The sequence below is a fragment of the Pholcus phalangioides genome, unplaced genomic scaffold (assembly GCF_987345545.1).
Source record: "Pholcus phalangioides strain wild (caught in Gottingen) unplaced genomic scaffold, Ppha-v1.0 ptg000010l_1, whole genome shotgun sequence".
Classification (NCBI taxonomy): Eukaryota; Metazoa; Arthropoda; class Arachnida; order Araneae; family Pholcidae; genus Pholcus; species Pholcus phalangioides.
In genome coordinates, this window is record NW_028301603.1 from 34986595 (window position 1) to 35003629 (window position 17035).

General features: G+C 39.8%; 1 long non-coding RNA gene across 2 annotated transcripts in view; it reads right to left on the reverse strand.

Moving 5' to 3' along the window:
* Positions 1 to 208: 208 nt before the first annotated feature.
* LOC149081345 (uncharacterized) overlaps positions 209 to 17035 on the reverse strand; it is a 210949-nt gene continuing 194122 nt past the window's right edge. For both annotated transcript variants that reach the window (XR_016193430.1, XR_016193431.1), the window contains exons 3-4: positions 3707 to 3822; positions 209 to 232 (exon numbers count right to left, since the gene is read on the reverse strand). This is a non-coding gene — a long non-coding RNA (uncharacterized LOC149081345). The remainder of the gene's footprint in view (positions 233 to 3706; positions 3823 to 17035) is intronic.

Sequence of the window (17035 nt, forward strand, 5' to 3'; positions counted from 1 at the left end):
GCTATCAAAGCACAAACCAGTTCATAACTATTGCTTTTCCAACTGAGTCCTGGTTACACGGATTTTATCCCATCGTGCATCATTTCAGAGCACAGGAAAGTGCGATCATAGCCTATGAATAATACGTAACTCTGTGTATATATATATATATATATATATATATATATATATATATATATATATATATATATATATAAAAGCATATTTTGAAACTTACCCTGTGCATATGACACTGAAGGAAAAGAAAACGACAATAAATTTAGAAGAAATGCAGAATATTGAAATAAATCTCTCGAAAAGAATTCACACAATGAAATAACATTAGAAAAGTTTTACTGAGATCGGTAACGCAAGTTATTATACAGGGTGATGCCACAAGTCCCTTGGCCGCATTTTGCTGGCGGACCGTTGATCCTAGAGGCATTCTTCCCATTAGAAAAAAGTATCCAAACAACACGCAGACCTCAGATACATCATTCATGTCACAAGAGATTGTATAGTTATTAAAATATATATATATATTTTTTAAAAATTTGTATGAACACCCTGTCCTAAAAACCCAATAAAAAAGTTATTTCCCCGTCTCTTCTGAGGGCAGCAAAAGTAATTGCCATGTTTACTTCATATTTGAATTCAAAATTCATTTCCCCTCAAAACTTTTCTTAATTGGGTTTCTTTAGGGCAGGGTGGCCAAATAAAAAGATAATTTTTTTCCTATTTGAATAGCTGTACAACTCCTTGGCCGCTGTGGTGGTCGCGTGGTTATAGTGACGGACTCGCGATGCGAGGATCCGGGTTCGCACCCCACAGTGGTGGTCGGCTGAAGTTGGTTTTCTGTGGTTCCCAACTTCAAGGCGTGAATGCGAGCCGATCTCCCCGTTGAAAAGTCTCGCCACAGAGAGCAACAGGCCTACAACGTTACAAATATTCAATCATTACACTTCACTCACAATTTGAAGTATAGATGGCAGCACTGAAATATCATACACAACACTAGCTACACACTCAGACTGTTAGGTGCACTCACTTTGTTACAGACTCTGCCACGAAGCTGGGCTGGAAGAGATCTCGGCAACGGGATAAGTCTGGTGGCAGAGACCCTGGCGTTCATTCATGTACAACTCCTTGCAATATGAATGACGTAACTCAGGTCTACACGTTACTTGTGGATACAGTTTCCTACTTGGAAGTGTGCCTCTAGGATCAATGGTTCGCCATTCATTTTCAGTAGTAAAGGCGACTTTCCTAAGCATTCTGTATGAATACATACTTAGCAGCTTAATATTTGTAAATGATGAGAGACTATTATACATATCCATTATCGAATGCTAACGATACGTCTTGAGGGCTTTCAAATAATCACTTCGTTCATATTCCCTACCCACACAGTTACTGTTACGCGCAGCACAGTTTCAGAACACTTAAGAGACCCCCGTTGGCACATTTCCAGATTATTTAAGGAACCCTCGTACATTTACAGATAAAGTATTTAACCTGCGAGAGGTGATGTTTCACATCGCTCAAGTGACCCACACTCTCCAACACACAGCTACTGAACAGTGAAATCATTGTCACTGATAAAGTCTCTCGCCCCCTAGAGCTTTATGAATACTAGTGTGACTCATCCGCCATCTTTGAGCGGAACTGTGACGTCAGTATTATTTCTACATCCAATCGCTGTTTGCTATAATGCTTTTTTTTTTCCCTGCTTATAAATGCTCTGGAACTGTGCCGAAAGTCAGAGATTGGTAAATATGATAGGGGGTCACTTAAGTGGTCTGCGAATGTGGGGTGGTCACTGGAGTGATGTGGAACTGCATCGCGAGTCACTCAAGTCATCTGCAAATGAATCGCTCAGTTTATTTTTACAAAATTAGGATTTGTGGTCATGGATCATATCAGATGTAAATATGTATGTGTTCCGCGGGCCATTCGAGTAATCTGAAAATGTACCAAACGTGCCCACTTAACCCTTCCAGTAAAACATAATGAAAAAATGAAATAATTATAGCAAGAAAATTTTGGTGGGTAGCTTTAGTTCCAATTCAAGACTAGAAACTACAACCATTTGACAGCGAGAATGTTTTCCAATAATAGAGGACATTCTATCCGGTACTGCTCAACGTGATGCAGCCGCTGTGATGGTCAAATGGTTATAGTGACGGACTCGTATCGAGAGGATACGGGTTCAAATCCCACCGTCACCGCAGTGGATGTCGGCTGAAATTGGTTGCCTGCGGTTCCCAACTTCGAGGCGCGAATGCGAGAGTCGATCTTCACGTTAAAAAAAGTCTCGCCGCAGAGGGTCTCATGCCTACAACGCTACAATTATTCATTCATTATACTAATTCACTCACTATAAATTGAGGGAAAAACTCAGTTTATAAAAAATTGATTGCAGATGGCAACACTACAAATAACAAGTGTTACTACTTTAGTAGTATCAGTACTTTTAGTAGTATCAGAAACAAACATCACGGAAGTTTCATTATATGTACACGCACATTCCAAAATGTAGAAGTTTGAAGTTCCGCAGAGAGAGAAAGAGTGAGGAATACGAACGAGAGGTGCATGTGTCTGGTTTAGTAGTATCAATGCCATCTATTGGACTGTAAAAGAACTAAAACAATGATTCATACTCCTACCTAAAGATGCCACCACAAGTGCAAATTTTTGTCAAATCGTAGCAATATTACTACTACAGTCTACCATCGTTGCAGTTGTGTTCTTTCTTTTGCGCGTCAATTTGATTTTATGTTTCCTTTATTTAAGATTTTTAAACACAGTTGCAAAATGTTTAGAGGCTAAGCAAGGTTGTGAGTCCACAAAACAATATCCGATACATATCTGTCGGCATAAGCAATAACGAGAGAAGAAAAGAAAGAAAAAAATCACACATATATATATATAACACCAACAAATAAGTGGCAACAGGGAATGGGATTGATAAACAAAAAAATTTGGCATTTAGCGGTGTTATGCAAGATAAAAGAATTTACAAGGATGACGTCACTCTCCGCTACCATACACGAAGGTTTTTAACAACTGGCTGTTGCGAAGATATATTTCGGAAAGAGAGAAAATTCAACTGCCCCTGCGGGGGCATAAAAGATTGAGAGATTCGGTGCCTCTGTAGTCTAGTGGTCTAGGGCGTCCACCCGGAAAGTGAAAGGACGTGGGTTCGATTCCCCGCAGGGGCAGTTGAATTTTCTCTCTTTCCGAAATATATCTTCGCAACAGCCAGTTGTTAAAAACCTTTGTAAGAATTTATTGGTCTATATTTTTTTGTGACATTTGATATTATTTTTTCTTATGGTAACTAATAATTTTGCCACCTCCACAACTATAAAATTCGATAATTTTTGTAACAGTGCTCCTTGTTCCCAACTAAAACTGCCACCCCCCATAAATTTTACCGCACGAGGCAGTTGCCCTTTTCTAGTTCCAGCCCTGCGTGGACCACTAGTAAAAAAAGCCGTGGACTCCAGAGGGTCCAGGCATCTCCGATTGGGAACCGCAGCACTAGGTGTTCCTCAGAGGAATTTTACCGAGATGCGTATGTGGTCTCCGAGAGAACCATTGAGCGACTCAAAACTGGCGCTGGTCAAAAAATGTTGTGTACATTTTTTTTTTCCCCCGAAAGATCGATAATTATCACTACTAACACAGATTTCGATACATATCGCTAAAACATAATGCTACCTACCCATGAGACATACGGTCACTAAGACCAATCCAATGACCAAACAGCTCTTGGACAGCATCTTACTCCAATTTGTATATGGTAGTTCGTTTGTGCGGAAAATTTCGAGATCGCTGAGGCTATTTATAAAGTTATCAAACAATGAGTTAGTTCACTATGCATGCATGTTGGCATAAACGTCCTGCGTAAATAGAGCTTAGTCATGTAAATCATTTGGCAACAACTTGAATAGGATCACAATTTCTTGTTCCGAACTTCGTTACGCTCGTTTCGAGCGACTCACCTGCTCCATACGCAAATGCCTAATAGCACAAATGTTCTTATTTCTAATTACCTGATCGTGTGGTTGTCCTGGGGAAATATGATTATCGTGCATGATTTCCCCGGTATGATGTCCATGCAAATATAGGAAATAGTTATATTGCAGGTGGGATATGCGTTTACTTGGAAGAGATATCTCCTTCCACATATATTTTTCAGTCATTAATTTCGACAAAACGTTCCTCAATGAACACAAGTAAATACCTCATATTTTTTTTCAAAAAAAAAAAAAACCCCCATTAGGAATTTAGTCTAAGGGTGCGTCCACATTTGTGCCCCACTTCCCGCTTAAGCCGCGGCAGTTGCAGAAAGCGGGATGACCCCGCTCGATTCTAGCCGGTGGCGGTTAGTGCACCCCTCTCGTCCGCCTGCATGATCATCAGTTGGCGTCGTAGGGATCTATTATGTGTTTTGTTGACAACTGATAATATTTATCATCAAATTGAACATGAAAAAATGACAAACGTCCATGAAATCAATAGGACTCACCTTGTAGCTAATTAATTAATTGACAATTTTATAGTTAATTAATTAACGATTAATCAGCGATTTCACTTTCGTCATAACTAATTTTCAATTAGAAAAACGATAATTAATCGTTACTAAATTCCGTTGGTTTTATCGTTACGGTGAAACAAAATCCAATGGAATTTTGATTAATTAACGATTTCGTTTTTATCATGTCAAAACTAATTCACGATTGGTGCTAACAATTATTAATCGTCACAGAAACTCCATTAGATTCACTACAATCATTGATTACCTTATATTAATGACTAGTTAACGATTTCTACGAGTAGGTTATTATGTCATAACTAATTAACAATTGGTATCAACACCAAACCGTCACAATATTCCGTTGGATTCAGTACAATCATTAATTATTGTCGCTTCTCAATTTTCATCAATTGCTGAATTATTAATTCCATTTATTTCTCTATTTTAATCAATTTCGGCATTATTACTTTTATTAATTCTGAATTTTTAATAGTCCTGGAATTATTTTTTCCGTTAATTCTAAATTTTAATCTATTCCGAAATTATTTCTTTTATTATAAACTAGCTGATACCCGGCGACGTTGCCCGCCTCGTAAAAAATGTATGTAAGCATAGCTTATTAATTATTTCTTAATCAAAAACATTTCTGCATAAAGCAAGAAAAAATTATTTTTAATGTATTTTTAAGTAGTTTAATTAAAAACTTCAGGCAATCACTTGTGGATACACAATACATTTTGTTTTTCAATCTGGTGCGCAGATGTACAAATTTTTTGGATTACCAACATGCAAACAGTCCGTGTGAAAAACAGGGCTCAAGTAGGTTGATACCTGCCACTGCTAACGACTGGCCTTGCACTTTGTTGATTGTCACGGCAAAAGCTAAATGAATCGGGAACTGTAATCGCTTGAAAGTGAATGGCATTTCTTCGGTGATAATTGGGATACGTGGAATGAATACGTCTTCTTCTCCGGCACATCCAGTTAGAATCGTGGCTTCAATGATGTAATTGTGCAATTTCTTCACGCAGAGGCCGGTGCCATTGCAGAGTCTCGGTGTCTCCAAATTTCTTAAAAGCATTATAGGTGCTCCGACATTGAGGGTCAAGTTGTATGGTGGCACACCCGGAATATCCAAAGAGTTCAGAAATTCTGCAGGATACAGAACTATCTGCGTTGAGTCTGTGACAGTGTCAACCGATTTGTAAGATGTGGTGTCTCCCGGAATAATTTTTAGGACTTTTTCGTTGATCTTGTTCACACTGTCATTTTTCGGTGCCACAATCGCTCTCTCACAAAGCCACTCATGGTTTCGGTGATTTTGTTGAATGTTTGGGAAGACTTTGTCTGCAAGTTCTTGAACTGAGTTTAACAACTGGCAAAATCCATTTGGGAACGTAATGAGTCCAGTGCTTGGATCTACGGGAATTCTTCCATTGCCAAGTTTGACCAAGTTTGATGTGAAAATGATAGCAGTGCTGAGTAATTTTGCAGTTGAAACTCGCCATGTTGGTGGATAATAATTTTTTTTTTAACTTCGTGCCAGAGTGTTGATGATTTGAGGTAAGCATTGAGTTCATCTGATGGCATTGAACAGTTTTATTCTCAGTTTTGTCGCCGTAGTAGTTGTTCTCTGACGTCAGTGACGTCATGCGTCCAGCTTGTGCAGCGAATATTATTCAAACGCCTTTTAAGCATTTTTTAAATTGAAACTATACCTCTACGATTAGCGGATGATGAGATAAAGGCCGCATTACACTTACAGAACACCCTGTATATAGGCAAGGAAAAATGCCTGGCGCTTCCCGGGTTTTCTTCAATTACTGGGAGGATTGGAAAAGTGACAAACCATTATAAAGGAATAAACTGTTATAATGGCAGAATTAAAGATTTGACAAACCATTGTAAAGGCATGTATACACGTCTGAAACGCATTGTTGGGAACCACGGCAACCAAAGTAAACGTTCCGAAAGTGATTGTTGAGGCCCCCAAAACCATTGTTTCCCGACAGTTTTTCGCCCATTTCGGGCATTTGCCCAGCTCTGACGAACTTTTGAAGTAGCCTACGGTTCAGTCCCGGTCCTCTTTGGTATACATGCAAAATCTGGCGACGATTGGCCTAAAACTGTAGATTTGTATAAAGGACATACATACATACTTTCACATTTATATATAAGACTAGCTGATACCCGGCGACGTTGCCCGCCCCGTAAAAAATTTATTATATGTATAGCTTATTAATTATTTCTTACTCAAAAATCTAATTAAAATCTTCAGGCAATCGCTTGTGGATTTTTGTTTGTCCATCTGGTGTGTAGATGTACAAATTTTTGCTATTACCAACACGTGAACAGGTGACGAAAAGGTGTCCGTGTGAAAACAGGGCTCAAGTAGGTTGATACCTGCCACTGCTAACGACTGGCCTTGCGCTCTGTTGATTGTCATGGCAAAAGCTAAATGAATCGGGAACTGTGAGCGCTTGAAAGTGAATGGCATTTCTTCAGTGATAATTGGGATACGTGGAACGAAGACGTCTTCTCTCCTTTGGCACATCCAGTTAGAATCGTTGCTTCAATGATGCAATTGTGCAATTTCTTTACGCAGAGTCTGGTGCCATTGCAGAGTCTCGGTGTGTCCAAATTTCTTAAAAGCATTATAGGTGCTCCGACTTTGAGGGTCAAATTGTGTGGTGGCACACCCGGAATATCCAAAGGAGTTCAGAAATTCTGCAGGATACAGAACTAAATGTCTGCGCTGTGTCTGTGACAGTGCCAACCGATTTGTAAGATGTGGAGTCTCCTGGAACAATTTTTAGGATTTTTTCGTTGATCTTGTTCACACTGTCATTTTTCGGTGCCAGAATCGCTCTCAGAAAGCCACTCATGGTTTTGGTCATTTTGTTGAATTTTTGGGAAGACTTTGTCTGCAAGTTCTTGAACTGAGTTTAACAACTGGCAAAATCCATTTGGGAACGTAATCGGTCAAGTGCTTGGGTCTACTGGTTGGTCAACTGATGTGAAAATGATAGCAGTGCTGAGTCATTTTGCAGTTGAACTGGCATGTTGGTGGATAATGATAATTTTTTAACTTCGTGCCAGAGTGTTGATGATTTGAGGCAAGAATTGAGTTCATCAGCTAGCGTTGAACATTTTTATTCTGAGTTTTGTCGTCGTAGTTGTTGTTCTCTGTTGTTAGCGACGTCATATGTCCAGCTTCTGCAGCGAATATTATTCAAACTCCTTTTAAGCACTTTTTAAATTGAAACTATACCTCAACGATGGGTGGTTGATGAGATAAAGGCCACATTAGCACTTACAGGATTACAGGACAACCTGTATATAGGCTAGCAGAAATACCCAGCGCTTCCCGGATTTTCTGCAATTAAATTGGAAAAGTGACGAACCGTTATAAAAGAATAAACTGTTATAATAACAGAATTAAAGGTGTGACAAACCATTGTAAAGGCATATATTCACGTCTGAAACGCATTGTTGGAAACCACGGTAACCAAAGTAAACGTTCCGAAAGTAATTGTTGAGGCCCCAAAACCATTGTTGCCCGACAGTTTTTTGCCCATTTCGGGCATTTGCCCAGCTCTGACGAACTTTTAAAGTAGCCTACGGCTCAATCCCGGACCTGTTTGGTATATATGCAAAATCTGGCGACGATCGGTCTAAAACTGTAGATTTGTATAAAGAGCATACATACATACATACATACTTTCACATTTATATATAAGACTAGCTGATACCCGGCGACGTTGCCCGCCCCGTAAAAAATTTATATATGTATAGCTTATTAATTACTTCTTAATCAAAAAAATTTCTGCATCAAGTAAGAGAAAATTACTTTTATATTTAAATATTTTAATTAAAATCTTCAGGCAATCGCTTGTGGATACACGATATATTTTTTTTTTCCATCTGGTGTGTAGATGTACAAATTTTTGCTATTACCAACACACGAACAGGTGACGAAAAGGTGTCCGAGGGCTCAAGTGGCTTGATACCTGCCACTGCTAACAACTGACCTTGCACTTTGTTGATTGTCATGGCAAAAGCTAAACGAATCGGGAACTGTAACCGCTTGAAAGTGAATGGCATTTCTTCGGTGATGAGTGGGATTTACGTGGAATGAAGACTTCTTTTTCTTTGTAACATCCAGTTAGAATCGTTGCTTCAATGATGCAATTGTGCAATTTCTTCACGCAGAGTCTGTTGGCATAGCAGAGTATCGGTGTCTCCAAATTTCTTAAAAGCATTACAGGTGCTCCGACTTTGAGGGTCAAATTGTGTGGTGGCACACCCGGAATATCCAAAGGAGTTCAAAAATTCTGCAGGATACAGAACTGTCTGCGCTGTGTCTGTGACAGTGTTAACCGATTTGTAAGATGTGGAGTCTCCCGGAATAATTTTTAGGATTTTTCCGTTGATCTTGTTCACACTCATTTTTCGGTGCCAGAATCGCACTCTCACAAAGCCACTCATGGTTTCGGTGGTTTTGTTGAATGTTTGGGAAGACTTTGTCTGCAAGTTCTTGAACTGAGTTTATATATATAAGAACTGGCAAAATCCATTTGGGAACGTTATCAGTCCAGTGCTTGGGTCTACGGGAATTCTTCCATTGCCAAGTTTGATCAACTGATGTGAAAATGATAGCAGTGCTGAGTCATTTTGCAGTTGAACTCGCATGTTGGTGGATAATGATAATTTTTTAGCTTCGTGCCAGAGTGTTGAACAAACTCGAGACGACCACCGATAGATAGAACCTTCACTTCCAACCCATCTCACTAATGGCAGTAAATTGCAATGTAGCGATATGGCCAGAGTTGGTGTTTGGTGAAGTAGAGTGCTGATGATTTGAGGCAAGCATTGAGTTCATCAGCTGGCGTAGAACATTTTTATTCCCTGTTTTATCGTTGTAGTTGTTGTTCTCTGTTGTTAGTGACATCAGATGTCCAGCTTCTGCAGCGAATATTATTCAAACTCCTTTTAAGCAATTTTTAAATTGAAACTATACCTCAACGATGGGTGGTTGATGAGATAAAGGCCACATTAGCACTTACAGGACACCCTGTATACATGCAAGCAAAAATATCTGGCGCTTCCAGGGTTTTCTTCAATTACTGGGAGTATTGGAAAAGAGCCAAACCATTATAAAGGAATAAACTGTAATGATGGCAGCGTTAAAGGTGTGACAAACCATTGTAAAGATATATACACGTCTGAAATGCATTGTTGGAAACCACGGTAACCAAAGTAAACGTTCCGAAAGTGATTGTTGAGGCCCCCAAAACCATTGTTGCCCGACAGTTTTTTGCCCATTTCGGGCATTTTCCCAGCTCTGACGAACTTTTAAAGTAGCCTACGGTTCAATCCCGGACCTGTTTGGTATATATGCAAAATCTGGCGACGATCGGCCTAAAACTGTAGATTTGTATAAAGAGCATACATACATACATACATACATACTTTCACATCTTATATATAAATGTGAAAGTATGTATGTATGTATGTATGTATGTATGTATGTATGTATGTATGCTCTTTATACAAATCTACAGTTTTAGACCGATCGTCGCCAGATTTTGCATATATACCAAACAGGTCCGGGATTGAACCGTAGGCTACTTTAAAAGTTCGTCAGAGCTGGGCAAATGCCCGAAATGGGCAAAAAACTGTCGGGCAACAATGGTTTTGGGGCCTCAACAATCACTTTCGGAACGTTTACTTTGGTTACCGTGGTTCCCTAACAGTGCGTTTCAGACGTGAATATATGCCTTTACAATGGTTTGTCACGCCTTTAACGCTGCCATCATTACAGTTTATTCCTTTATAATGGTTTGGCTCTTTTCCAATACTCCCAGTAATTGAAGAAAACCCTGGAAGCGCCAGATATTTTTGCTTGCATGCATACAGGGTGTCCTGTATGCATATGTGGCCTTTATCTCATCAACCACCCATCGTTGAGATATAGTTTCAATTTAAAAAGTGCTTAAAAGGAGTTTGAACAATATTCGCTGCAGAAGCTGGACATCTGACGTCACTAACAACGGAGAACAACAACTACGACGATAAAACAGGGAATAAAAATGTTCAACGCCAGCTGATGAACTCAATGCTTGCCTCAAATCATCAGCACTCTACTTCACCAAACACCAACTCTGGCCATATTGCTACATTGCAATTTACTGCCATTAGTGAGATGGGTTGGAAGTGAAGGTTCTGTCTATCGGTGGTCGCCTCGAGTTTGTTAGGACATCAACACTCTGGCACGAAGCTAAAAAATTATTATTATCCACCAACATGCGAGTTCAACTGCAAAATGACTCAGCACTGCTATCGTTTTCACATCAGTTGATCAAACTTGGCAATGGAAGAATTCCCGTAGACCCAAGCACTGGACTGATAACGTTCCCAAATGGATTTTGCCAGTTCTTATATATATAAACTCAGTTCAAGAACTTGCAGACAAAGTCTTCCCAAACATTCAACAAAATCACCGAAACCATGAGTGGCTTTGTGAGAGTGCGATTCTGGCACCGAAAAATGAGTGTGAACAAGATCAACGGAAAAATCCTAAAAATTATTCCGGGAGACTCCACATCTTACAAATCGGTTAACACTGTCACAGACACAGCGCAGACAGTTCTGTATCCTGCAGAATTTTTGAACTCCTTTGGATATTCCGGGTGTGCCACCACACAATTTGACCCTCAAAGTCGGAGCACCTGTAATGCTTTTAAGAAATTTGGAGACACCGATACTCTGCTATGCCAACAGACTCTGCGTGAAGAAATTGCACAATTACATCATTGAAGCAACGATTCTAACTGGATGTTACAAAGAAAAAGAAGTCTTCATTCCACGTATCCCACTCATCACCGAAGAAATGCCATTCACTTTCAAGCGGTTACAGTTCCCGATTCGTTTAGCTTTTGCCATGACAATAAACAAAGTGCAAGGCCAGTTGTTAGCAGTGGCAGGTATCACATCAACTTACTTGAGCCCTGTTTTTCACACGGACACTTTTTCGTCACCTGTTCGTGTGTTGGTAATAGCAAAAATTTGTACATCTACACACCAGATGGAAAAAGAAAAAATATTGTGTATCCACAAGCGATTGCCTGAAGATTTTAATTAAAATATTTAAAAATAAAAGTAATTTTTTCTTACTTGATGCAGAAATTTTTTTGATTAAGAAGTAATTAATATTAATAATATAATTATTATTAATATAATATAATTATATAATATATAATATTATAATATTATAATATTATAATATATAATATTATAATTATATAATATAATTATATAATTATATAATATAATATAATTATAATTAATATAATTATCTTATATATAAATGTGAAAGTATGTATGTATGTATGTATGTATGTATGTATGTATGTATGTATGCTCTTTATACAAATCTACAGTTTTAGACCGATCGTCGCCAGATTTTGCATATATACCAAACAGGTCCGGGATTGAACCGTAGGCTACTTTAAAAGTTCGTCAGAGCTGGGCAAATGCCCGAAATGGGCAAAAAACTGTCGGGCAACAATGGTTTTGGGGGCCTCAACAATCACTTTCGGAACGTTTACTTTGGTTACCGTGGTTTCCAACAATGCGTTTCAGACGTGTATATATGCCTTTAGAATGGTTTGTCACGCCTTTAACGCTGCCATCATTACAGTTTATTCCTTTATAATGGTTTGGCTCTTTTCCAATACTCCCAGTAATTGAAGAAAACCCTGGAAGCGCCAGATATTTTTGCTTGCATGCATACAGGGTGTCCTGTATGCATATGTGGCCTTTATCTCATCAACCACCCATCGTTGAGATATAGTTTCAATTTAAAAAGTGCTTAAAAGGAGTTTGAACAATATTCGCTGCAGAAGCTGGACATCTGACGTCACTAACAACGGAGAACAACAACTACGACGATAAAACAGGGAATAAAAATGTTCAACGCCAGCTGATGAACTCAATGCTTGCCTCAAATCATCAGCACTCTACTTCACCAAACACCAACTCTGGCCATATTGCTACATTGCAATTTACTGCCATTAGTGAGATGGGTTGGAAGTGAAGGTTCTGTCTATCGGTGGTCGCCTCGAGTTTGTTAGGACATCAACACTCTGGCACGAAGCTAAAAAATTATTATTATCCACCAACATGCGAGTTCAACTGCAAAATGACTCAGCACTGCTATCGTTTTCACATCAGTTGATCAAACTTGGCAATGGAAGAATTCCCGTAGACCCAAGCACTGGACTGATAACGTTCCCAAATGGATTTTGCCAGTTCTTATATATATAAACTCAGTTCAAGAACTTGCAGACAAAGTCTTCCCAAACATTCAACAAAATCACCGAAACCATGAGTGGCTTTGTGAGAGTGCGATTCTGGCACCGAAAAATGAGTGTGAACAAGATCAACGGAAAAATCCTAAAAATTATTCCGGGAGACTCCACATCTTACAAATCGGTTAACACTGTCACAGACACAGCGCAGACAGTTCTGTATCCTGCAGAATTTTTGAACTCCTTTGGATATTCCGGGTGTGCCACCACACAATTTGACCCTCAAAGTCGGAGCACCTGTAATGCTTTTAAGAAATTTGGAGACACCGATACTCTGCTATGCCAACAGACTCTGCGTGAAGAAATTGCACAATTACATCATTGAAGCAACGATTCTAACTGGATGTTACAAAGAAAAAGAAGTCTTCATTCCACGTATCCCACTCATCACCGAAGAAATGCCATTCACTTTCAAGCGGTTACAGTTCCCGATTCGTTTAGCTTGACATTCGTTACCATGACAATAAACAAAGTGCAAGGCCAGTTGTTAGCAGTGGCAGGTATCACATCAACTTACTTGAGCCCTGTTTTTCACACGGACACTTTTTCGTCACCTGTTCGTGTGTTGGTAATAGCAAAAATTTGTACATCTACACACCAGATGGAAAAAGAAAAAATATTGTGTATCCACAAGCGATTGCCTGAAGATTTTAATTAAAATATTTAAAAATAAAAGTAATTTTTTCTTACTTGATGCAGAAATTTTTTTGATTAAGAAGTAATTAATAAGCTATACATATATAAATTTTTTACGGGGCGGGCAACGTCGCCGGGTATCAGCTAGTTTATATATAAGATTCTGAATTTTCATTGGTACTGAAATTATTTCTCCCAATTATTTTTAATCCCTCGATTCTAAATTTTTCATTAGTTTCGAAAACGGTTTCTCACATTAGTTTAAAATTATGTCCATCAATTTTTGTGTTAATTAACATTTAATTGTGTGTTTAATTATTTTTTTTTGTACGGATATTTCTCAGCGCTAACTGGGACATTGAGAATGAGTGATTTGAAATTATTATCGTAATACTGCCGAAGTTTCAACATTTAGTACAAGTTTCAAGGCTTTCCACATGAGCTTAAAAATATTCCCTTTCAGACAAACACCCCTCCCCCTATTTAATAGCATGTAACAAAATTGCGTTTGGAGATTTCTATTAAAATAATACACTGGTGTAAGAAATTAAGAGAATTTGCAGACTTGGTCGATTATCTCTAGAACTACTGGAACCGATTTTAATGAAATTTGATACGTACATACATTGATACAATACAAAACAAATAACCATTCAATAATTGTAATACACACGCATGATCGTGCGTAACACTCGTTGTAGTCGGAAGGTATGAAACAGCGGTTGCAGAATAAACAAAAAAATGGGTTAATAGGGGGGTATGGTCCCCTCTTACAGATATACAGGTCTCGCAGTGATTTCATACTTGAAATAAGGCAGTTTATCATTTCCTGTGGCAATTGGTCCCACTCGTTCAGCAACGCTGTTTTCATTCAAGGAGGGGGGTTGCGAGTTGCAATTGCCGTCCCCAGAACGTCCCAGACATGCTCTATAGGGTTAAGGTCTGGAGATCTGGCTGGCCAATCCATCCGGCAAATATCCTCACTCTCTAGAAAATCGTCGAGCAGAAGAGCTCTATGTGGCCTCGCGTTATCGTCCATTAAAATGAACTCAGGGCCAACTGCACCCCTGAAAAGGCGGACATAGGGCTCCAAGACCTCATCCCTATACCTCACACCAGTCACAGTGCCTCTTTCAAAGACATGGAGAGGTGTGCGGCCATCCAACATGATGCCTGCCCAGACCATTAAACCTCCTCCGCCATAATGGTCGATTTCACGGACATTGGAGGGTAGGTAGCGGGTCCCTGGTTCTCTCCATATGAACGTACGGCGAGAATCGGTGCTTAGGCTGAAGCGGGACTCATAAGTGAAGAGAACGGTCGCCCATTGATCCATACTCCAATCTCTATGCACCATGATAAACGGATTCTCCTGTCCGTAGAAGTGAGCGGGAAGCAAACAGCAGGTCTTCTTGCAAACAACCGTCTCTCATGAAGTCTTTTGGAAACAGTCACCCTTGATACACGGGTTCCTGTGGCTGCATACAAGTCACGAGAGAGCTGAGAAGCTATAGCACTCCTGTTACGCCTCGCTATAATCGACAAATGGCGATCTTCTCTGGCCGTCGTGGCTCTTGGACGACCTTGCCCAGGCTTTCTCTCGATGGATCCGGTATCCTGGAACTGTTTCCATAAGTTACACACGACGCTGGGCGTTACAAATCTGGACTTGAGATTGGCCTGCTTCTAGCCTCCCCACAATTCGCCACCTCATTCCATCACCTAAACGTTGGTGGTTACTCATTTTTACTATTACAATTTGAAATTAACCGATTGCTGCAAAATAACACCAAGAAATTCGCCGAGGTGTGCTAGCGAACGGAATGCGTCTTAACTTACTCGCGCTTATGCAGCCTGTTTCTCTACTGGCTTCGCCTACACACACGCGTACGCTTACGTATTTGACGTACAAGATTTGCATTTTTGTCTAGAAGCAGTGGTTTTACATGCAGTTCAGTTCTTTTCATGAAATTCGATAAAATATGCAAATTCTCTTAATTTATTTCACCAGTGTAATAGAATAATGAACTTAAAAACTTTGTGAATGTGTTCAATCCTCAATGCTCCATAAATAAAACACTATTTCGGTTGGAACATGCATTCGATAGAAAATGGTTCAAACTTTTTTCCCCGTATATGAAAATATAGGAAACATTTTAAATTCAGTACTTACCCAACATGAAAGAACAAGAATCAGAACACGCAACATGCTTCGCTATATCCGACATGCCCCCCCCCCCACACACACACATCCTGCAACAGGATCCCTGGGCTGGGATCTTTGGTGGGTTTCCAGATCGGGCTTTTTATGGGGGATCCTGTGTAGTAAATTTATGCAGTGAAAAAAAAGAGATAATAATCGTCTTAGTTCCCGGGGCTGGTGCTCTATCATCACTCCTCCACTGAACACTATTCGGTGCTCTCTTGTGAAGGCCATGACATCGGACATTGCTGTTCGAGAGACTGACTTTGGCAATAAATACTTTAAATTATCGAATATTGTTATGTAAACGGAAAAAACGCTCTGGGAGACCAACGATTTCCACTACATTTGTCACCAATCGCAATGTGCAGAAGGGCGAATTCTGGGTTAGAAGATTCTACATACGTACACAAAGTGGGATATGCTGCTTCTATGTAACTGTGAGGAAGGGTAGTATACACCCACAACTGAGGTCTTATCGCAATTTGACACCATCAGACAGAGTTGCCAGGTCCTTCAAAAATTCCCAGCTAAAATCCTCTTCAAAAGTAGCCAAAAAAATGGAACTCGTGCTGCCATCTATGAAGCAACAAGCGAGCTACAGTTTCACGATATTCTAGCCTGCAAAGGTGTGGTTTATAGCTCTCTTTTCTTGTTATAGTCCCCCCCCCCCCAACTTTTCACTTTTTCGTAAAAAATATGTTTTTTTTTACCGAATAAATTGATTTTGAAAATTTGCGAAAGTCAGGGCTACACATTCTCTCTCCTGGGAAAACGGCCCAGAGATGGCCTGGAGTCGAGGCCGTCTTAAAAGGATCATGAGCCCCCCCCTGGGCAAATTGATTCTGCTCAGCCCGCTATCCACACTGCAAATGCCTACTTATCAATTCACATGCTTAATCTCGCAAATCTTAACCATATATCATTTTTTATTCCCCCCCCCCCCGCTCTTCATTCAAGGCCTCCGTGACGTGCCCCCGGGTTGGCCCATGCGTCAAGACGGCACTGCCTCAAATTGTGCATTGGTGTCTATGAAATTTGGTACAATGATTTTAAATATTAGGAATGGGTCCCAGACCAGATTTTTCACGGTCTAGTAAACAAAAAAATTAAGAACTCTTCTGGGTTCCTGGCAGGGTCGTTTTAAGAGCATCATGGGCCCCGAGAGCCAATATTTTTCTGATTCCCTACATGGAAAATCCCCGAAAAATACAACTACCTCTCGATTTTCTGAGGCCCCTCTTCTCTTGAGGCCCCCGGGCTCATGCGTTAAGACAGAACTGGTTCCCGGGCTTGAGCCCT